The sequence below is a fragment of the Papio anubis genome, chromosome 13 (genome assembly GCF_008728515.1).
Source record: "Papio anubis isolate 15944 chromosome 13, Panubis1.0, whole genome shotgun sequence".
NCBI lineage: Eukaryota > Metazoa > Chordata > Mammalia > Primates > Cercopithecidae > Papio > Papio anubis.
Window position 1 is genome coordinate 8,540,849 of NC_044988.1, and position 23,658 is coordinate 8,564,506.

The window sequence follows — 23,658 nt, forward strand, 5'->3', positions numbered from 1 at the left end:
GCCGCCGATTGGACAGCAGTACCGACCAATCGCCTTCTGCGGAAGTCGGCCGGCTGCCAGCCTATCGTCGCCACCGCCTCACGAAGTCGGCTTCCCGGGTCAGCCAATCAGAGATCTGTTGCGAGGTTGCCCGCGGGAAGAAGTGGAGAATAGGTACGGCACGGGGGTGGGAGCGCCCTTGACGGGCAGGGGCGTGGCAAGAGGAGGGCGGAGTCTGGACGTTAAGCGTCGCAGAGCGCGTGCGCAGGAACGTGGAAAGTTCTAGGACACGGAACCGTTGGGGCGGAGGACCTGAGGGTGGAGCGAGGTATCCCGGGGTTTGTTGATGACCTAGTCGGTCGAGGCCGGAAGCGTGGGCCACGGGGCTTTGAGCGGCACAGGGCTTTCAGCGGAAGCTGTCGACCTGGCGCTGTGATGGCGCCCCTCGTGACGCCTTGTATCCCCTCAGACTCGAGCCAGGAGCCTAGGTCCGCTTTGAAAAATAGTAAAAGGCAGAAAGGATCCTTGGTGTGAGAGGGAGGGCGGCTGCGCGGTCGGCTGGGTGAGAGGAGCGCCAGGCGGCCGCGTCGTGGCTGTGTCTGGGGCTGCTTTGCGCAGCCGACCGGTCCGCAGCCTCGTGCACTTACTGAGTTTGCGGCCTGGCCGGTGAGGGGCTCCTGGCGCCCCCCAGACAAGTGTGTGGAGAATGGAGCCCGCGGAGCCACGCATAGAGAGAGGGCGGGAGCCGGCTTGGTGGCGGCGCAGTCACTCGGGAGGCCCAGGTGGAGTTTCGCTTAAGCCCAGGAGTTCCAGACAGGCCTGAGCAACAGAGCTAGACCCCGTCTCTAAAAAGAAATGGGCCAGAGACCCAGGATGCTTTTTGTAGCCTAACCTAGTGTTCAAAACCAGGGCAGACCCAAGCCACGGAAAGTTTGAGGGATTAAAGTAACATTCTGCAGCGGCCGAGAATACAAATGCTAATTCCTGGATAAGGGGATTTAAGATGATGTTAAACTACTTCTGGTCTTTTAATACTGACCCTAGTTTAAAAACACTCGTTCATATAAAAAAGTTACTGGGAGAAACAGATGTAAGTGGTGGTTATTTTTATGCATTAGAATTAAAAGTGATCTTTTTGGTATTTTTTCACGTTTTCCACAATGAGCACGTGTCATTTTTATATTAATTTCTTTTTATGCGAAATGCTCCAGCGCAATACAGGCTAGTGGGCTCAGGGTGGCTGTGACTAAGTGATACAGACGGGGTGACTTAGACAAAGTCTCCAGACTAGAGGCTGGAAGTGAGAGGTCCGGGCACTCTTCCACGCTGCAGACCACGGACTTCTCCAGGTTTCTGAATAAGTGAGGAGACAGGCCCTCTAAGGACATTTATATTCTCCATGGTGAGGGCCCCATCCTCATGACCATCTAATCTGGATTACCTCCCAAAGGCCCCACCTGCTAATTTACTAATACAGTGACTTGGAGGAAGAGGGTGTTTGGAATTTACTTTTTTTTTTTTTTTTTTTACTGGAGACAGTCTCACTCTTGCTCAAGCTGGAGTGCAGTGGTGTGATCTGGGCTCACTGCAACCTCCCCCTCCCAGTTTCAAGCCACTCTGCCTCAGGCTCCAGAGCAGCTGGGATTACAGGCCACCGCCACCACGCCCAGCTAGTTTTTGTATTTTTAGTAGAAACGAGTTTTCACTATTTTGGCTAGGCTGGTCTCGAACTCGTAACCTCAAGTTACCTGATCACCTTGGCCTCCCAAAGTGCTGGGATTGTCAGAGGCTAGTGAACCAGAGCAACTCCATCTTAAACAGGAACTGGGTAAGATGAGGCTAAAACTTACTGGGCTGCATTCCCAGACAGTTAAGGCACGTGATAAAACGGGAGGTCAGCAGAAAATATAGGTCATAAAGACGTTGCTGATAAAACAGGTTGCAGTAAAGGAGCCAACCAAAACGCACCAAAACCAAAATGGCGAAGAGAGTGACCTCTGGTCCTCCTCACTGCTATGCTCCCACCAGTGCCATGACAGTTTCCAAATGCCATGGCAACATCAGGATGTTACCCTATATGGTCTAAAAAGGGGAGGCATGAATAATCCACCACTTGTTTAGCTTATCATCAAAAAATAACCATACAAATGGGCAACCAGCAGCCCTCAGCTGTTCTCTCTATGGAGTAGCCATCATTTTATTCCTTTACTTTCTTAATAAACTTACATTCAGTTTGCACTGCAGACTCACCCTGAATTCTTTCTTGCACCAGATCCAAGAATTCTCTCTTGGGATCTGGATCGGACCCCTTTCCTGTAACAGAATTACAGGAGTGAGCCACAGCACCTGGCCTGGAATTTCCACGCATGATTTGGTGAGTAGGAGCAGACACAAACATTCGTTCACATGTGATGGAATCCTTCAGGTCTCAGATTAAGGATTTCATTTTCTGAAAGGCCTTCCTTAATTACCTTCTCTAGAGAAAGTTCCTCAATTTCCCCATTATGCCCTTGCCACCGACTCCATTTGGCTTCTCTCCCGCTGTTGCAATTGTATGTTTGCTTAGGAGGTGTTTGTCTCCCTATCTGCACTATAAAATACTCGCTGTTAGTGAGCTAAGATTGAGCCCCTGCACTCCAGCCTGGGCGACAAAGCAAGACTCCGTCTCAAAACAAAACAAAACAAAACTCTGTGAAGCTAGTGTAGAGTCCATGTCTGTTTTGTTCACCATGCAGTGCCCAGCACATAGCAGAGTCCCTTGCACATAAGCACACAATAGGAAGTAAATTTTAGGCACAGTATAATAACATAAACGTAATTAGATATAATAATTACTATGATGGCAAAAATGTGAATAAACTGTTAAGGAAAATGGACAAGGAAATTACTTTCTGGCAGAACCTGGGGGGAAAAAAACTTCCTAGGAGATATATTTTTAAGTGAATGTACAGATATTCCTTAATTTACAATGGGATTACATCCTGACAAGTCAAAAAAAATTGTAAGTTGGACCATTGTAAGTCAAGGACCATCTGCATTGTGAAAATTTCAAACACATGGTGTAATAGAATCAGCTCCCACGTACGTGCATCCTTAATCTGAAAATCCGAAATGCTCCAAAAGTCCAAAACGTTGAACAACACTGACACGAGCTCAAAGGATATGCTCATTGGAGCACTTCAGATTTCAGATTTTCCAATTAGAGATACTGAACTGGTAAATAAAATGCTAATATTCCAAATTCCAAAAAACCCTGAAACACTTCTGGTCCCAAGTGCTTTGGGTAAGGGATACTCGACTTGTTCTAGTAATTTAGCTTCAGCAATTTCCATTTGCCAATCATGTTTCATCTGTTCCCCTGTAACTTTTTTTTTCCTAGAATGTTACTGAAGAGATCTCAGATATGTCAGTTCACTCCTGAATAAAATTTTTCAGTGTATCTCTGTGTTTATGGTGTGCATCTCAGGAAAATTTTTTAAAAAATACTTAACCACGTCATTATTACACTTAGAGGTCCTTAATACTCTTTGATAGCTGTTTTAGAATCACATTCCCCTGACTGCCCCACCAAAGCTTTTTACAGTTAGTATGTTTAACTCTGCTTTCAAACTTAGGCCTACATCTTTCATTTTGTTATTGTCTCTCTCTTTTTTTTTTTTTGAGATGGGGTTTCACTCTTGTTGCCCGGGCTAGAGTGCAATGGCACGATCTCTGCTCACCGCAGCCTCCGCCTCCTGGGTTCAAGCAATTCTCTTGCCTCAGCCTTCCGAGTAGCTGGGATTACAGGTGCCCACCACCACATCCAGCTAATTTTGTATTTTTAGGAGAGGCGGGGTTTCTCCATATTGGTCAGGCTGGTCTCGAACTCCCAACCTCAGATGATCTGGGCGCCTCAGCATCCCAAAGTGCTGGCATTACAGGCGTGAGCCACCGCACCCAGCCACAGTTTGTTATTGTCCCTTTTAGTGTTCTTTAAACAACCCCCCGACCTCTACCTACATAGACACCTTCCCCGCACACACCCCTGCCACCTTTTTTAGCATCAGTTCATCAAACCAGGTCATTTTTGCCTGTGGAACATTACACATTCTGGATCTGTGTAATTGTTTCCTTGTGGTGCAGTTTCCCTGGTTTTTTTTTGTTTCTTGTGTTTGTTACAATCTGGCATTTAGATCTAGGTTAAAACAAAACCAAACAATTTACCAAAAATCTCTAGTAAGTGACAGACTCATATTTGAGCCCAAGCAGTCTGACTCCAGAGTTAGGCCTCTTACCCACTATTCTGTTCTGTCTCTTAGAGTTCCACAGGTAGAAAACCAGGAGGGCCAAGCACTTTTCCAGTAGAAGGATTGGCAGTTGTGAAGGCGTGAGGAAGTGTGGTACACACAGAAAATGCAGAACAGGTTTGGCTTAGAGTGTAAAAGTCATGGAAAGGAAAGTTGTGGGAAGTGAATGTAGGAAGATGAATGTGATAGACAGGAAAACGGCCCTCAAAGATGTCTGTCTTAGGCAATTTTTTGTTGGTATAAAGGACTACCACAGCCTGGGTAATTTACAAAGAAAAGAAGTTTATTTCTTACCATTTTGGAGGCTGGGAAGTGAAAGGTAGAGGGGCCACATGTGGTGAAGGCCTTCTACCACATCATAGCATGGTGGAGGGCATCCCATGGAGGGAGGACAAGGGCTGGCCCGCTCAGGTGTCTCTTCCTCTTCTTATAAAGCCACAGTGCCATCATGGGAACCCCACCCTGATGACTTTAATCTTAATTACCTCCCAAAGGCCCCACCTCCAAATACCATAAACATATGAATGTGGGGATTACGTTTCCAACACGTGAAATTTGGGGGACATATTCAAACCACAGCAATATTCATGTCCTAATCTTTGATATCTGTAAATGTTATCTTACACAGCAAAAGAGACTTTACAAATGTGATGAAATTAAGGATTTTAAGATAGGGAGATTATCCTGGATTATCAGAGTGGTCAAATATTAGCACAAGGGACCTTAGAGGAGGGAGACAGGAGGGTATGTGAAGGAGCTGGGATGAAAACAGAAGTCAGAGTAATGTGACCACGAGGCAAGTGCAGCAGGTGGCTTTTTGAAGCTGGAAAAAAGAAAGAAATAGATTTCTTCCCTAGAGTCTCCAGAGGGAACTCAGTCCTGCTGACATAATTTTAGCCTGGTCATACCTATTTTGGATGTTTGACCTCTGTACCTATGAACTACATGTGACTAATAGAAACAATATCTCAGTGTGATGGTCACTGCAGCTTTGTAATTGTAGATGCCCTTTCTCATTTTAAGAATTCTTTTGTTCCGGCCGGGCGAGGTGGCGGGCGCCTGTAGTCCCAGCTGCTCGGGAGGCTGAGGCAGGAGAATTGCGCGAACCCGGGAGGCGGAGCTTGCGGTGAGCTGAGATCCGGCCACTGCACTCCAGCCTGGGCGACAGAGCGAGACTCCGTCTCAAAACAAAGGAAAAAAAAAAAAAAAAGAATTCTTTTGTTCCTAGCTTGCTGATTTTTTATCATAAATAAATACTGTATTTCATCAAATGCTTTAAAGCCTTTTAGTTTTGTAGTTAGTTAAAAGTTATTTTACAACTATGAATATAAGTTGTAAATATAAAAGAGCTGAAAAGATTTTAGTAACTGCAGTCTTAAGGAAAAGTCACATGGAAATGTTATTGAAAACTAAATAGTTGAAATAAAAAATTTAATAAGTAAACTGCACAGTGGATACAAATGAAGAGCTAATTATTGAACTAGAAGATTATGTTGAATTCCAGCCCCAGAAAGCATTAGGAAGGAATAAAGAGATGGAAAATATAAAGTAAAAAGACATGGAGGCTAGAAGTAGAGGTGACAACTGTCATTAAAGAAGAGTCCCAAAAGGAGAGAAAAAGTAAACAGAAGGGAGGAAATACTTGTACAAATAATGGCTGTGAATTCCCTAGTTTTAAAGAAAGATAAAATATTTAGATTGAAAGGGCTTATAGAGTGCTGAACAGTATAGATAAAAAAATATATAACCACAGAAAGATTATTGTGCAATTTAAGAAGATCAAAGACAAAGGAAAATTCTAAAAGCTTCCAGGGAGAAATTGCACATCACCTACAAGGCGGCACGAATAGATTGACAATGGCAATCTCAAAAGCCTCACTGGCTCCAAGAAGAAAATGGATTACTGTTGAGAATGTATTGGATAAAAGAATAAAAATAAATTCACTACAACAATGCAAGATATATTAAAAATAAAGCAAAGTTTTACTGTTGTCTAAAAAAGCATAGATGTAGAGAATGTTTATTGTTACCAATTCAGAAACGAATGTGGCTAATAGAGAGAGGCTAAGAGGGAACTTGGTGCATGCTAAGGCTTTGCAGTCTGCTGATATCTTTGCAGCTGCTGATAAATTTAGGAAGTTGAAAGAGATTAGGAGTCCATTACCAGAACCATTGGCTACAGTAGCTTTGTTTCTGTTACCATCTGCAATAGCAAAATTAGATGCTTCAAGTACTGCATGCCTCCTTGGGGTAAACTGAAATTATTGTAGCAAATACTTCCTATCCTAATATGCATGCTCCTTTGCAAAGCAACTTGACTACTCTTTCCATAGATAGGGGAAGTCTATTTCTTCACTCTTGGTCTGGTCTTGACTTGCTTTGGCCAGTGGAATGTGGCTGAAGTGATGTTATACCACTTCTGAGGCTAGTCCTTAAGAGGCATGTCAATTTCTACCTTCCCTGTCTTGAAAGGCTGCCTGTGAATGTGATCATCAGCAAGACACATAGAAGACAACCAAGTTGCTTGACCATCAGTAGCACCAGCTGCTAAACATGTGCCTACTGTAAGAATTAGAGAAAGAGGAGAGAAACACGAAGGGTGGCTTGACACTCAATAGGTTTACTTCAAACCTGGGAGAGACTTTTGACCAAGTTAGGTCAGAAGCCGCACTCTCTTACAGACTATGAATTTTTAAGGATTCAGGGTGGGAGAGTTTATCAGAGGCTTGGACTGTTTCTGTGTCTCTTCGTTGTGCTTATCTGGGAGGGAGAGTTGTGCATCTGTTCCCATACGTATTTCTGCAGCTGCAGGCATATCCCCCCCAGTGTCTACTTTTAGTTTCCCTATCTTATTGTACCTGAAGGGAAAGGAATGTGCTTATTAAGGCCCACTGTTTTACTGGTGCCCATTGTATGAGGGTGAAGTTTGGCAGTTACCCAAGAGACTTTCTCCTCACCTCCCTCTGTGCACAAGCTGTCTTATCTGTGTTTTACTGTCTGTTCTTTCTGGCTGCTTGTAGTTAGAAGAGAAGTGATTTCCTTGAAATGCATGAGGCTAGAAAGGGAGTTGGAACTTAAAGGGGCGGTCTTTATCCCATATGACGGTGCTCCTGCTCTGTCATTCCAGACCCTATAGTTATAAAAGGACAAGGGGTGATGTGTTCTTTCTGGCTACTTCCTGCTGATGGTGTCGGGAGAGAGTTTTTTGGTCTTGGATTGACTGCAGGAGCAACACCGTCTGTAGATGTTTTTGGGTAGTTGTCTGCAAAATGGCTGTGATTCTGTCGGTTAAAATTTTTTGAAAAAAGTTAATTAGGCAGGGTAAAAACAGTCCTAGGCTTTTCAGCAGAGTTTTTTTTTTACTAGGCCCAATTGGTTGAGACAGAAGTAACATTTCTTTCCTAATGACAGGCAGAGGTGCATGTTTGGAAAGACCCATGTGTTATTTTCCATTCGTAACTGTTATTCCTGCTATGAGGATAATAATTAAGCAAAATGCTACAGTAATTGAGATTCTCTGTCTGATATTCCACCCTGAGGGTGCTACAGTATATAGTCCTACTGCAAATAGTAGAGGGAGTAAAGCAATTCCTGCAAGGGTGGCATAGTAGTATAATTTCCGTTAAAAAAGTTTTAATATTTGGCTTAAAAGGAGAGGTAGAAATGACAAGAAGTATTTAGTGAGGTAAGGATGAGACTGAGTAAGATGAGTAATTTTCACTTAGTTACTTATGTTTTATGATTTTTGGCTTAAGATTTCATTTTTTTACATTGATAGGACGTTTTCCAGGGGTGTTAGAGGTTGCTCTCTCAGCTCTTTAGGCTTTGACTTAAGTGCAATGTATCCAAGAGTTGATTTCTGTAACAGATATAATTTAAACTCTAGAGAATAATAAAAATCGAAAAACATTAGGCAAGACTAGAATTTAACAAGTGTGCTATAGTTTTCTAAACATAATTTTCACTCTTCAGTTTCCCATTTTTATTAAAAGACAAATCATGGTAGGACTGGTTTGCTTTATTATACTTGGCTTTATTATTTGTATACAGTGCATCAAGAATAATTATTTGCTACATAGGCCTTTTAAATCGGTTTTGATGGAACTTTGTTTTATAACAGGAATTTGAGATAAGACTTGTTAAAGCCAAGCCCAGCCATGGATTTGCACCATTAAATACCTGTAAGTTGGGTGAATTCCTCTCCTCTTGAGGTTTTAAGATAACTTGGGGTTCCTGGCCTGTCAGAAAGTGACATTCTTTACTTACCACAGATCACAAACCCTGTACAGTGACTGTGTACACAAAATATGAGGCCAGTTTCCAAGGGATTTCTTGGCTTCGTAAGTCAAGTTTGATTCCTTAAAGGAAAGTGCACCAGTCCAGTCAAAGCCTTGGTAAAATAACCAGGTTTTCCAATTGTGTTCTGTTACAAAAGAAAATGCACTGATACAAACAGCTATATTGTTGTAATTTAAGAATACTTATAACTAGTTTTCAAATTCTAGAGGAACTAGGCAGAGAGAAACAAACGTGCTTCACATTCTATTTACAGGAGTATACTTGGTTGTTAAAGGCGGCAGCTAGCTTAAGACAAGTTTTCTTGACTCTGAAAAATAAGATAACGATTAGCAGTGTTCTAAGCAAAAGATAAAAATTTGTTTTTGTTTTCTATTAGTTTAGTCCATTTTATTAACCTTTGTTTTGCTTGATATTTATAAAAATTTTAGCTTTTCATGAGTTCTATGCGTGTTGTTGTTGTTGTTGTTGTTGTGAATAACCTGCATTCGAGAGCACTTGTTAAAATTCCCCAGCTTCAATATAAACCATGTTTTGAAGAGAATTAAAACAAAATAACAGCTATCTATATATAACAAGATGTCCAGTTTGGATACAGTTAGAAATGCAATTGACAGCGAAATGTGGTCATTTTTGTGATTTACAATAACCCAACAAAACAACTTTAATTGTGATTAATAGTACATATTTAGACAGGAGAACCTTAGACACCGTATACAGTTTTGGAACATATGTTAGTATTATTCCCTAAAATATAACCTATCAGACATTATTTTGGCAATCTTATGTTGCTAAATAATCCTGTTTACCTCTTTTTCGGATGGTTCAGGGGTCCTGCACAGCACCCAAAAGCTAGGGGTTGGGAAAGACAACCTTGAGACTAAAGTTTGATTTTGGGAAAGCTGTTAAATATGTTTAAAATTTAAAACCCTTGATATTATGAAATAGAATTTTAGATTACCATAAGTTGTTTTTTGTTTGTTTGTTTTGTTTTGCCAAAATGATGAGTTAACAATCTGGAAAAGCAAAACCCATTTTTTAGCCTTTTCTATTACATGAAAATTCTGTTTAAGAGAGAACGTTAAATTTTACCCTTGCATTGGTTTGCTTTTAATGTTAACCCTAATTGTAATGAAGCTTTATAGATAACTTTATTTAATTTTAACCAATTTGACTATGAAGTGAGATTTTTACATACCCTTTATAACCCTTGACAAGTTTTGCTAAATAGTGGATGACCATTTTAAGAAAATCTTGTGTGCCTTGTACAGTGTTCGTTACAGAAAAACACATAAAATACCCTTTTAAGTTAGTTGGCGGTTTACATGGGTTTTCTGCAGGATTAATTTTACAATGTTTTGTTTTTGAGAGGCCCGGGAATATAGCTCTGTCATGAGGCACAGGTGCAGTGGCGGATCTCGCTCACTGGCTCACTCAGGTTTCACGCCATTCTCCTGCCTCAGCCTCCCGAGTAGCTGGGACTACAAGCCATACCTCGCCTGGCTAGTTTTTGTATTTTTAGTAGAGCGGGTTTCGTGTTAGCCAGGATGGTCACCGATCTCCTGACCTCATGAATCAGCCGTCTTTCGACCTACAATGTTTTTAAAATTAAACTGTTCACTTTTATTTAATTTTATGACTGTTTTTATTCATAAGCAAAATGTACATTTTTATGTCTTCTTATAATTTTTAACTAAAAATACTTTTTACTGTTTTTATACACCTTGCATGCAAATCCGTCATTCAAAGCGGTTTTAATTACATGTTGTAATGGTAACTTTTAGCAATTTTTAACTTTAAAGTAAAACCTGTTTAAATTTTTTTTTTTTTTTTTTGTCATGTGAAACGGAAAGCACTGACTTATTTTATAATTTGGGGGAAGTAGCTCTCAAATGTAATGCATTTTTTCTCAATCCTAAATACTTGGGTAAAATCGGAAGATGAGTGCTTAGGTAGAAATAAGTAACTACTGAACTGGTGGGAGCAAAGTTCAGCTGGGCAATACTCTTTTTTTTTTTTTGAGACGGAGTCTCGCTCTGTCGCCTAGGCTGGAGTGCAGTGGGCGATCTCGTCTCACTGCAACCTCTGCCTCCTGGGTTCAAGCAATTCCCTGCCTCAGCCTCCTGAGTAGCTGGAATTACAGGTGCCCGCCACCATGCCTGGCTAATTTTTGTACTTTTAGTAGAGACGGGGTTTCACCGTCTTAGCCAAGCTGGTCTTGAACTCCTGACCTCATGATCCACCTGCCTCGTCCTCCTGAAGTGCTGGGATTACAGGCGTGAGTCACCGCGACCAGCCATTGGGCAATACTCTTTATGATACTGACAAGTGAAGTGTTATTAGTTCCAAAAGTGCTTTCTTTATTTTTATAGTCACAGAGTAGTTTAAAGGCAAGGCTTACCCAGCTCCTGGCTCCCACATGAACATTATTTATTCAGTATGCCATATTTTATTTTATTTTATTTATTTATTTATTTATTTATTTATTTATTTAGAGATGGAGTCTTGCCCTGTCGCCCAGGCTGGAGTGCAGTGGCCGATCTTGGCTCACTGCAACCTCTGCCTTCTTAGTTCAAGCGATTCTCCTGCCTCAGCCTCCCAAGTAGCTGGGATTACAGGCGCCCGCCACACCTGGCTAATTTTTTGTATCTTTAGTAGAGATGCGGTTTCACCAGGTTGGCCAGGCTTGTGATCTGCCCGCCTCGGCCTACCAAAGTGCTGGGATTACAGGCGTGAGCCACCACACCCAGCTGCCAGATTTTCTTAAGGAGCACTAGACGCTCAGAATATTTTTACTGGTGGGAAATGAGATTTTTCTAGATGCCTAAATTAACTGCCAATTCTGGTTTATCTTAGGCACATGCTGATTGAAACAGTATTATCACTCAGTTTAAACCCTAACTTTTGTTCCCTTATGATCTTGTTAAAGTGATAAATATGTTTTGTACAATGACGACAGCTTTATTTTGCTCTTTTAGGCTAGAGCTTCAGCATAAGAATTATACTCTAACCCAGAAAATCAGGTCTATAGATGGGGCACGGTGGCTCACGCCTGTAATCTCAGCACTTTGGGAGGCCGAGGTGGGGGGATCACAAAGTCAGGAGATTGAGACCATCCTGGCCAACATGGTGAAACCCCGTCTCTACTACAAATACAAAAATTTAGCTGGGCGTGGTGGCAGGTGCCTATAGTCCCAGCTACTTAGGAGGCTGAGGCAGGAGAATGGTGCGAACCCGGGAGGCGGAGCTTGCAGTGAGCCGAAATCGCGCCACTGCACTCCAGCCTGGTGACAGAGCGAGACTCTATCTCAAAAACCGGGCAGCGGTGGCTCAAGCCTGTAATCCCAGCACTTTGGGAGGCGAGGCAGACTGAATCTGAGTCAGGAGGTCGAGACCATCCTGGCTAACCCGATGAAACCCGTCTCACTAAAAATACAAACTAGCTGGAGGCTGAGGTGGGTGCAGAGCCTGTCAGGCCCAGCTACTGGGGGAGGCTGAGGGCAGGAGAATGGCGTAAACAAGCCGGGAGGCCAGACTTGCAGTGAGCTGAGATCTGGCTGCTGCTCCAGCCTGAGGCGGAGCAGAGGCAGACTCCTTCTCAAAAAGAAAAGAAAATCAGGTCTGTAAAAATATAATAAAGCATTCTGGAAAGAAGGAGGCTCTACCTAAGAGAAAAATATGTGGCACTAAGGCCTGATTCCTTCTTCCCTCATTGTTTTTTAATTTTTTCCAACTTTGGGAACTAAAATCTCTTTGCTTAAATGCTGAATTCATAAATCGAAACAGACTCTTGGATGTTCTTATAAAGGCAAAGTAATAATACTTCTATGTATTTTATAGGGTTATATGGTATAATAACTCGAATCCATGAGTCGAACCTACATAGATACTAATCTGAATGTACTCATATGTAGAAAATGTACAATATTCTAAGTATAAAAAATTAAACTGGAGTAGTTTGCTTTTGTTTTATAGTACAAACGAAAGTAACCTAGATGTCAAACTATTCAATTATCTGAGCAGAAATTATGAATGGAAGGTATATTCCAGAGCTATATAACTGAGAGACATTTCAACTTGAATTCCCCAGTGGCAAAAGTAGTGTATAAACTAATGCTAGTGTATACACTACTAAAGAGCCAAGTTATGTAACATTTCCTAATCTAATTTTAAAAATGAAAGATTTTCATGTTTCTTTTTTCTTTTTGTTTTCCACTGTGGAGGGCAATAACACTAAAATCTTCCCCATGGGTACAAGTGAATGATTTAGTACATTGACATACTTAACTATTAGTGTTTCTGGGAAGCTGGATTTCATATAAACTTATTTTGAAAAACATGGTTTATGAAATTTTATAATAAAATTATTAATAAAGACATTGTTAAGTTTCCATAAACATTAAATGTGAATATCTGTTGTCATGATTTTAAATGTCAAATAAAAACTTTAAAAAATTAATATAGTTGCTGGGCACAGTGGCTCATGCCTGTAATCCCAGCACTTTGGGAGGCCGAGGCAGGAGGATCATGAGGTCAAGAGATTGAGACCATCCTGGCCAACATGGTGAAACCCCTTCTCTACTGAAGATACAAAAATTAGCTGGGCTTGGTAGTACGTGCCTGTAGTCTCAGCTACTCGGGAGGCTGAAGCAGGAGAATCACCTGAACCTGGGAGGCAGAGGTTGCAGTGAGCCAAGATGGTGCCACTGCACGTCAGGCTGGCGACAGAGCAAGACTTGACTCCATCTCTAAATAAATAAATAAATAAATAAATATTAATATAGTGATAATATACATGTCCTATGTTTGCTCTTAAATTAAGACCAAGAACAATGCCCAGATTGATCCCTTAAGTAATTAAATTTTGAACTGTGCAATACAGTTTAGTGTGTCTTTGGAAAACAATGTTAGAGCTGGAGAACATACCTAAGAATTAAAACTTAAACTATAAATAGTACTAGTGTATCTTAGCACAGCTAACTGGGACATCTAGCAAAAGCACACACACAATAAAACCCCATAATTTTGCTTCAGCGGAAGAATAAAGTAAAATGGCAATATACACAGTATTACTTTGCTTAACATTTTCCTTAAAAATATTTTATTTAAGTGCTTATTTTTCTTAGGCCAATTAATTAATTAGAGCTCTTTTTAATAGATATTGCAAACATAACACATGTGTAGCCACACAGACAACCAGAAGAACCAGTAGTTAAAAGATTTACATTTGCTAATTCCCTAATTGGATTATTGACTTCCAGGTGAGGCCCTTTAAGAACAGGGCTAGGCACGGGGCTCGGTGGCTCATGCCCATAATCCCAGCACTTTGGAAGGCTGAGGCGGGTGGATCATGAGGTCAGGAGATGGAGACCTTCCTGGCTAACATGATGAAAACCCATCTTTGCTAAAAATACAAAAAATTAGCCAGGCATGGTAGTCCCAGCTACTAGGGAGGCTGAGGCAGGAGAATTGCTTGAACCTGGGAGGTGGAGGTTGCAGTGAGCCAAGATCACGCTACTGCACTCTAGCCTGGGAGACAGCGAGACGTTCTCAAAAAAAAAAAAAAAAAAAAAAAAATTGCAGGGCTAGGAAAACAATTTTCAGGGCTTATTAAACAAGCATAGCTAGAAGACAAAGACGGATTTTGAGAGGTACTTATTCACCTTTAATTCTAGGGACTCCACAAGGAAAACAGATTTTTCCCAAAATGGGATTTGTGGTGCCTTTTCTGTTTTCCAAGGGAGTCCCAGGCCACCAGAAGTTTTTCTAGGGTCTTTTAAGCATGCACCAAGAGTGGCAGACAGAGTGGAGAAAAGTAATTTTAACTGAGAGAAACAAACAAACCTTTTTTTAGGAAAACAAGATTTATGAAGAGAAAAACGTAAAGGCCTTTTGAATATTCTTAGCTTTTATATCCGTTTTAATTAAGCTGAGCACTCTTTTTTATTAAGGGTGAGGGGGGAGGTTAGAATTATATAAATGTTATGCCAAGTTAAATTAAAGGATTGGGTTATGTGCAGGAATTCCGTTTGATAATGCGAGGGATTTTTAGGTAAAGATCCCAGAAGCTGTTCGATCTGCCACAAATCAGACTTGGAGAGGGGGACATGCACGTGAGCAGTGCCTTTAACCCTGGCCACTTCCTGGAGAGGGAGAATGGCAGAGGAGCTTTGACTTCTTGGGGTAGTTTTTGAAAAGGTGGAGAAGGAGGAGGGATGGGGTTTAAAGTAGAAGAAAGCCTGAATATGGAGAACTTCTTGCCATTTGCTGTTGCTGGTGATAAAGTTGTTAGGGTCCCTGAGAATTTGAAAGTTAAAGGTGCCATATTTGGGCCATCGGCTGTTATTATCTAGTCTGTATTGGGGCCAAGCCATGTTGCAGTAGAAAATCAAACACTTTGGCTTTAGGGTCCCTCATAAACCAAGTTTGGCGAGGTTGTGAAGACAACAATTCAATGGGGAGGATGTAGGAATGTGAGATTGTTTGGCACCCAAAAGGACTGGTAAAAGGAAGCCAGGGTTGATCTGTTTTTTTCTAGGTGTCCCCAGACAAAAGACAGAGACCCAGAACCCTCTTTCTGAAAGAGACCAGTTAGGCTGAGAAGGAACTCGGCGTCCCCAAGATTTCCTCTATCTTAGTCCCATTGGTCCTCTGAGGACCTGGATGGCAGGCCGGACTTTCTCCGGTACCAGGAGGAAGCCTGGAGAAGGCAGATCTTACCAGTGGGCTGAATTAGTGTCTGATGTTGGATGTTCTGGTTGGAATTGGCAAAGGGCCTCCCAGACTGGAGCCACGTGAAGGGGAGAGAGAGAGAGAAAAGAGGGAGGAAGAGTGAGCAAGGGTTAGGGAGTGAAAAACCTGTTGCGAGTGGTCAGAGGTGGATTCCTGAAACCTGAGGGTTTTGAGAGCCCTGGTCTGAGCCTCGCAGTTCCCTTCAGGTTAGTTGTCCTCCTCATGCAAATTGCTTGAAAAGTGAAGTGGGAGAAAAGATGGGGAGGGTGGCCAGAGACCCTTAGGATCCAGGAGTTAACTTAGGATCAGCTGCCATTGCCCACTGCTTCCTGGGTTGCAAGAGAGCCTCTGCCCCCAACACCCGTCCTGGGTTTCGGCAGCAAATGTAAGAAAGAAAGAGGAGAGAAACATGAAAGGTGGCTTGACAGTCAACAGGTTTATTTCAAACCTGGGAGGGACTTCTGACAGACTAAGGGTTTTTAAGGATTCAGGGTGGGAGAGTTTATCAGAGGCATGGACTGCTTCTGTGTCTCTTTGTTGTGCTTATCTGAGAGGGAGAGTTGTGTGTCTGTTCCCATACATCTTTCTGCAGCTGCAGGCATATCCCTCGAGACTGCTTGTAGCTTCCCTATCTTAATGCACCTGAAGGGAAAGGAATGTGCTTATTAAGGCCCACGGTTTTACTGGGGCCCATTGTATGAGGGTGAAGTTTGGCAGTTACCCAAGAGACTTTCCCTCTCACCTCCCTCTGTGCCCGAGCTGTCTTATCTGTGTTTTACTGTCTGTTCTTTTCTGTCTGCTTTAGTTAGGGGAGAAGTGATTTCCTTGAAATGCATGAGGCTAGAAAGGGAGCTGGACCCTAAAGTGGCGGTGTTTGTCCCTGATGACTGTGCTCCTGCTGTATCACCTACAGCACGAAATGGAGCACCTAATGTGACCAAGAAAAATGAGGATAGGAACTGTCCAACCACCCCTTGGAATCCTGAGGAGGAATAAATCATTGTTTTAAGTCGCTAATTTTGGGGGACAGTTTATTATGCACAATAGACAACTGATACATTCCCCTTTTATCTGTGTTCTTAATTCAAGTCTCATAGAAGTATGTCTGATTGAGGAATACCTAATTACATCCAAAATCACAGTTGCAATGAAATCCATGAGGTGCTTTGACTTTTCCAACCTCTGAAGCATTGGAAGGGCATTAGAATAGGCCATGAAGGAAACACATGAACTATATACTAATTTGAAAACCTAGGTAAGATAGATCTTTAAGCAAGCTGGTCTACATACTAGAAAAAGAGGGGGAAAAGTCCAACTCACAAAATGAGGCTAGCATAACCTTTACTCCAGAATCAGAGAGAGGAAATAGTACAAGAAAAGCAGATTTTAAAACACATATGTGAATTTCACTAACTAAACCCAACATTGCATTAAAAATGGCATCATTATTAAGTAAGATTTTTCTCAAAAACTCAATGGTAATGAATTTATGGCAGTGAGCCAAACTATCAGTGTAATTCACGCATTAATAGAAGAAAAAAGAAATATAATGTTAATATACGCAGAAAAAGCAACTGATGAAGCCGAACCATGATTTATAATAAAAATTATCAGACTAGAGGGAAATGTTCTTATTTTGTAAAAGCTACATACAAAACTCTATAGCAAACATATTAATGCAGAAACTTTAGGCACATCCCCTTTAAGACTGGAAATATTACAACGATGCCCATTGTTACCGCATACAAATATGATCATTTTCTATGTATACCATCGTGAAAAAAATTGCAAGCACTGGTGTAACGTATCTAAGACTTAACCTAGCAATGAATGCACAAGATCTTTATGAAGACAACAAAAGAGGATCTGTATAAATGTAGGAATGTAACTCATTTATGGTACTGCCAATGTAATATTGTGAGATGTCAATACTCCCTACAAATTCATTGCAATCCCAATGAAAATTCCAGAGAGTTGTTTGAGAACGTTGAAAAACATATTCTAAAATTTATATAGAGGAATAAAGAAATAGCTAAATCACAAATCCACAAATAGCTAAATCAATTTTGAAATGATTCTGAAATCTGGAAAAAACATATAAAACAATGCAACAGAATAAGGAATGTAGAAATAGATGCATGTGTATGGGGAGTGGCTATTTGATAAGAATGATTCCAAATACCCAGTGAAGAAAGTATATAGTTGAGAAAATTTTTCCAATACGTGTAGAAAATGTGACCAAAATTATAGGGCTAATAGATGAAAGTGTTGGAGAATATCTTTGTGACCTTTGGATCACAAAAGGCAGAATGTATGTCAGTAACCATTTGGCCAAAAAAAAAAAAAAAAAAAAAGGATCAAATTTGACTACAAGAAAAGTAAGCATTTTTGTTTAATAGGGACACCTGAGGTCAGGTGCCTGATAAAAGATACTTACAAGGAACTTAAGTCAATACAGAATTAATATCAAAATTTGACCCAGAATTTTTACAAACAAGAGAAAAAATAGAAATATAGCAGAATTTTAGCAAAAGCTAATCCAACAGCATTTTGGCAAAAACTTTAATGGGCAATCCATAGAAGGGAAACATCTGAGAGACTAATAGTATATAGAAGTCATTTATGGCCGGGCACGGTGGCTCACACATGTAATCCCAGTACTTCGGGAGGCCGAAGTGGGCGGATCACCTGAGGTCAGGAGTTCCAGACCAGCCTGGCCAACATGGTGAAACCCGTCTCTACTAAAAGTACAAAAATTAGCTAGACATGGTGGCGTGTGCCTGTAATCTCAGCTACTCTGGAGGCAGAGCCAGGAGAATAGCTTGAACCAGGAAGGTGGAAGTTGCAGTGAACCAAGACTGTGCCACTGCACTCCAGCCTGGGCAACAGAATGAGACTCCATCTAAAAAAAAAAAAAAAAAAAAAGCCTCATTTGTAATCAGAGAAAGACAAATTAAGACAACTGTGAACTTCTTTACAGCTATCAGAGTGGCAAAAATTAGAAAGTCACATATTATCAAGTGTTGGTGAGGACAGCGGAGTACAGGAACCCTCATGGTAGAGGACAAGTTGATACATGCCTTCTGGAAGCAATCTGGCTATGCTTAGTGAAATTAAGTATGCATATTCCCTAGTACATAACAACACCACTTGTGGTTCCATATTCCAGAAAGTAATTCATATAAATTTGTAAGGTTCATGTATCTATAGATATGTAACCCTATAGCTATGTGTCTCTCTATAGAGCAAAATGATTTGATCTAGAAAGTGTTAAGCAAAAAAGTGAAAAATAGATTGAAATTTATAATTTAATGCCATTTACATAAATAAAAGCAACCAGAATTTTTTTTCACACAGAAAATATGTGAAAAATAACAGTAGGTATTTACAATTGTGATAAGGCCCATTAATAAATTAATTCTGCATCATCTGTATGACTTCTTAATTGTAGAGACAAAGTTTTTTGTTGTTGTTCCCATTAGTACTCCTTTAGCTATGGGCCAAAGAAATGAACGAGTCACATTTAACATGTCAAATGAGCCTGGTGTGGTAGCTCATGCCTGTAATCCCAGTACTGTGGGAGGCTGAGGTGGGTGAATGGCTCAAGCCCAGGAGTTTGAGACTAGCTTGAGCAACATAGTGAAACCCTGTCTCTACTAAAAATACAAAAAAATTAGCCAGTGTGGTGGCTCATGACTACAATCCCAGCTACTCAGGAGGCTGAGGTGGGAGGATCACTTGAACCTGGGAAGTCGAGGCAGCAGTGAGCCAAGATCATGCCACTGCCCCCTACCTTGGGCAACAGAGTGAGACCCTGCCTCAAAAAACAAAAACAAAACAAAACAAAACACGTCAAATGAAAACCAAGGGTTAAACTAATACACCATGTGAAGGTTTTGAATTGTTAGAATGAAGTATACTTGTAAAGGATTTAATATATCATAGCGCCCATGGTTTTTAAGTGATCTTGACCTCAAAATGAGCCTCTCTCTTTAAGGGTCTTTATCATACTCATGCAGTCATGACTGATTTCAGTAAAACATCATCCATCCTTTGTAATTTCACTTAATTTGTTTAGTTTGTTTTGAATTAAATTTTTATTGTTTTTAAAGGACATAAGCCTGATTAATTCTATTTCTGTATGTAAGTAACATAATAAAAATACCCAGCATAAAAATGTGAAGTTAACCCTGGGGATCTGAGAGATTTATATTCACTTAAAAGTACACACTTCTCAAGTTTGAAAATCTCCACGAGAATGTGCAGTATACTTCTTTGGCTCTGGTGTGTGACACAGCGCCTGGGACAGCATTCAAATTATAGTCTCTGTGGATAGTGTAGGCAGCACACAGCCTGCTGGGCTGTATGCAGAGGTGCTGACAGCCTGCGATGGAACCTCACGCAATCACCTTCAAAAGGGAAACATTTCATGTAAAGTCCTAATAATCACAGATTTATTTGGGTGACAAAGTAAAGTTTTAGATGGATGCAAACATTCTAGGTTGAGGAGCTGACCCCTCGGGATGATTTCATTTAATTAGATTATTTTCCTAGTAGTCCACAGCTGAAATATATTGCCCTGTGGGACGAGGTTCTGATTTGCCAGTGGAAATGAGGAGGTGGTAATTTTTGATGGTGGGACACTTGGAGGCATCGGACGGGCAGAATAGGATGTAGGCAGGAAGAGATCTGAAAGTTATGCCTGGAAGAAGTATTAAACTTTTGGACAGCTGAGAAAGTGAAGAAGGACAGTGCTGAAAACAAACTTCATTTAAGAAAAAAATTGCCTTTAATTATCTTCACTTTCCCTTTATTCAATAGCCTTGTCTCCACAGAACTTAGATAGTACTGTTCGTTTTGTATTCATTATTGAATTTGTTATTTCATTCATTAATGAATTTGTTATTCATTATTCTTATGGGCAAAAATCAAGGGTCCTTAACCTGTGATGCAAGGATCCCTTAAGGAGTTCATGGATAGAATCCAGGGAATTCATACCTTTGGGTGGAAAAACATTTCCTGTACTAAAGTTTAGCATTTTCTTCAATTGTGAATGTTGGGGACAAAATGCAGTAGTATTAGTTATATTATTACAGCTTTTGCAAACATCCTGAGATATAATTTTCACTCATCACTACTTCAGAATTAATAGTAGTTACTAGACTTTTTGATAGCTCTCATTATTTAATCTGTTCAAGAAGCATATATAATACTATGTCACACATATGGTTAAAACATTTTTTTTTTCTTTTCTTTTGAGATGAAGTCTTGCTTTGTCGCCCAGGCTGGAGAGCAGTGGTGCAATCTCGGCTCACTGCAACCTCTGCCTCCTGGGTTCAAGCAATTTTCCTGCTTCAGCCTCCTGAGTAGCTGGGATTACAGGTGCTGTGCCACTACGACTAGCTAATTTTTTGTATTTTTAGTAGTGATGGGGTTTTGCCATGTTGCCCAGGCTGGTCTGGAACTCCTGAGCTCAGGCAATCTGCCCACCTCAGCCTCCCAAAGTGCTAGGATTACAGGTGTGAGCCACCACGCCCAGCCTTGGTTTTTAAATATTTTGATAATTTTTGCTATAGACTGAATCACATCCTCCCAAATCCATATGTTGGTGTTCTAAACCCCAATGTGACTGTATTTGGAGATAGGGCTTTTAAAGGTAATTAAGGTTAAATGAGGTCATAAGAGACCTTAATCCAATAGGATTAGTAGTTTTCTAAGCAAAGGATCTCCCCATTTCCCACTCCTTCCCCTTCTCTGCACTAGGAAGCACTAAAGAAAGGCCATGTGAACACACAGCACGAAGATGGCCTTCTGCAAGCCAGAGGCCTCACCAGGAACTAACTCTGTCAACACCTTGATCTTGGATTCCCAGCCTACAGAAGCATGAGAAAATAAATTTCTGTTGTTTAAGCCACCCATTCTATGGTATTTTGTTATGGCAGCCCAAGCTGCCATACAACTACATTTTCATACAATTGGTTTTGTTTTGAATATGCATTTTATTTTACATATTTAAAATACTGGTCTGAGAAAGGGTCGTAGGCTTCACCAGACTGCCAAAGGAGTGCACGGCATAGAAGTGGACAAGAACCCCTGGGCTCACTGGGTTCTATGGGTCAGGTTGCTGTTTTCCTTGCTTTCCTCTACTTTGGAGGCTGGAAACTAAACCACTCAACTCCCTAGCCTCTCTTGCAGTTAAAAGCAGGCATGTGTCTGAGCTCTGGTCAGTGAGGGATAAGAGGGACCTGATGTTCCATGGGAGGAATTTCTTTCTGGAATAGAATGAAAAAGCCTTTTGAGCATAGACATTTTTGCCTTTCTTTGCCTGTCTTTCTGCCTGGTTCATGATGCAGTGTCTAGATGTGGAAAACAATTTTGCAATTCTGAAAGTTGCATGTCAAACAGAGCAGCCTAGACAGCATGCTGGAGCTGATGCATTGGTCTTGGCTGACCACTTCCTGGGTGTTCTGTCAAATGAGAAAACTCAACATATTTGGCCAAGCCTCTGTAATTCCATGTCTGTTATTTGAAGCTGAAAGTAAAGCTAACTGATAATCCTGGCAAATTAAGACTCATGTTTAGCAGTATTTCTCAAACTGGGATCGCTGGACACCCAGAGTCCATGGATATGTTCTTGAGAATTTGAGAGCTCTGAAAGAATTCTTTCAGTGTTGTGTGCTCATGTTGATGATAATCCAAAATATATACATAGAAATAAGAAAGAAAAAATAATATATACACATAGATTTGTCTGTTATAAACACTAAACTCTCTTAATCTTATTTTATTTATTTATTTTTTTGAGACAGAGTCTCACTCTATCACCCAGGCTGGAGTGCAATGGCAAGATCTTGGCTCACTGCAGCCTTCGCCTCCCGGGTTCAAGTGATTCTCATGCCTCAGCCTCCTGAATAGCTGGGATTACAGGTGCATGCCACTATGCCCAACTAATTTTTTTTGTATTTTTGGTAGAAACGGGTTTTCACCATGTTGGCCAGGCTGATCTTGAACTCCTGACCTCAAGTGATCTCCCCACCTCAGCCTCCCAAAATGCTGGGATTACAGGCGTGAGCCACCACGCCTGGCTAGCCTCTTAGTCTTAATAGGTGATATTTGCACTTATGAGACATTTTTATAGACTAAGACTTTAAGTCTGTGTTTTTCAAGTTGGATCTATTGCAGGGATGTGGGCATGCATTTATAGGCATCCTTGAGAAATTATTTTCATCCTAATAATAAGTCCCTATTACTGAGTTGTAGAAAACCTGATTCATGACAAAATACGTGGGAAAAATTCAGTTTGAGTTCCAAACTAACAATTTAAAAATGAACTTCCAGAAAGCAATCCCATTCGTCAATCAAGGACATCCATAGCAGAGTTAAGACCATGGGTTTTGAAGTCCACAGATCTGGACCCAAGTGCTGACTTAAGTGCACTTACTGGGTCGGTGGCCCTTGACATATTCTGGAAGTTTACGGACCTTCAGCGTGTTCATGTGGGATGACAATTTTCCTTACTTTACAGAGTTGTTGTAGCAATTAAGTGAAGTGATGAGTATCAAGCGCTTCACAGAGTACGGTACACAACAGGCATGCAATAAATGCTGATTACCGTTCCGGTTTTTTTTTTTTTTTTTTTTTGGAGACGGAGCTTCACTCTTGTTGCCCAGGCTGGAGTGCAATGGTGCAATCTCGGCTCACCGCAACCTCTGCCTCCTGGGTTCAAGCGATTCTCCTGCCTCAGCCTCCCGAGTAGCTGGGATTACAGGCATGTGCCACCATACCCCGCTAATTTTGTATTTTTAGTAGAGATAGGATTTTTCCATGTTGGTAAGGCTGATCTCGAACTCCCAACTTCAGGTGATGCTGCCCTCCTTGGCCTCCCCAAGTGCTGGGATTATAGGCGTGAGCCACTGCGCCTGGCACCATTCCAGTTTGATATCAAATACCTAGTGAAGAATCACTGAGATTACAATAGCTTTTTTTTCTTTCTTTCTTTTTCTTTCTTTTTTTTTTTTTTTTTGAGATGGAGTCTTGCAATGGTGGGATCTCAGCATGTGCTACCACGCCCGGCTAATTTTTTGTATTTTTAGTAGAGACAGGGTTTCACTATGTTGGCCAGGCTGGTCTTGAACTCCTGGCCTCATGATCTGCCTGCCTTGGCCTCCCAAAATGCTAGGATTACAGGCATGAGCCACCGTGCCTGGCCTAGAATCAGTTTTTATTATTGGCTAAAGTCATGGGATAGAGAAAGTGAATAGCAAAATAGAAAGAAAAGGGGGAAAAGGTAGAAGGCAAGGGGAAAACTATTTGTTTTAGATCTTTATCCTGGTCCTGTCAGTGATCTGGTAATTGGAAGGATCAA

General features: G+C 41.1%; 1 protein-coding gene across 9 annotated transcripts in view; it reads left to right on the forward strand.

The window, feature by feature from the left end:
• The first annotated feature begins 65 nt into the window (after positions 1–65).
• SHC3 (SHC adaptor protein 3) overlaps positions 66–23,658 on the forward strand; it is a 305,996-nt gene continuing 282,403 nt past the window's right edge. For 2 of the 9 annotated variants that reach the window (XM_017949968.3, XM_031654810.1), the window contains exons 1-3: positions 66–153; positions 2,252–2,353; positions 4,278–4,382. The gene's annotated coding sequence lies outside the window, so the exon portion shown is untranslated. Of the gene's footprint in view, positions 154–199; positions 762–2,251; positions 2,354–4,277; positions 4,383–23,658 lie in introns of those variants that run through there. The other 7 variants (XM_031654811.1, XM_031654812.1, XM_017949969.3 and 4 more) reach the window with 6 other exon arrangements.